This window comes from Palaemon carinicauda, chromosome 23 (assembly GCF_036898095.1).
Source record: "Palaemon carinicauda isolate YSFRI2023 chromosome 23, ASM3689809v2, whole genome shotgun sequence".
In the NCBI taxonomy this organism is placed as follows: Eukaryota; Metazoa; Arthropoda; class Malacostraca; order Decapoda; family Palaemonidae; genus Palaemon; species Palaemon carinicauda.
In genome coordinates this window covers 103,167,577-103,167,968 of record NC_090747.1, presented here as the reverse complement: position 1 = coordinate 103,167,968, position 392 = coordinate 103,167,577, and positions in this window count along the sequence as shown.

The window sequence follows — 392 nt, the reverse complement described above, 5'->3', positions numbered from 1 at the left end:
TCCCTTTTGTTTCTTTTGAAGTCTGCTACCCCCAGCCCATAAATTGGGGGCAGTGCCGTGGTATATAGATATAATATTCATTACCCACAGAACTGATAATAGGATTACATTTAACATATTCATGAAAGCACTGTATGATTAACGACAGCAATAATCTATGACGTTGCTCGAATGAATTGCGTAATGTCAATACAAAATAGCATTAATTTTGCTGACTTGATAAATACTGATTAAAAAAAAAGTTCAAGGATAATTGATCTTAACAAACAGGTATAAGCGTTAAACTATAACTACTTATTCAAGACATGAAATAAACAAAAATATCGTAAGGATTGATGTCTTTATAATATTAAATGACTTTTTCGCATCTAAATAAACCGTATAACCTATTG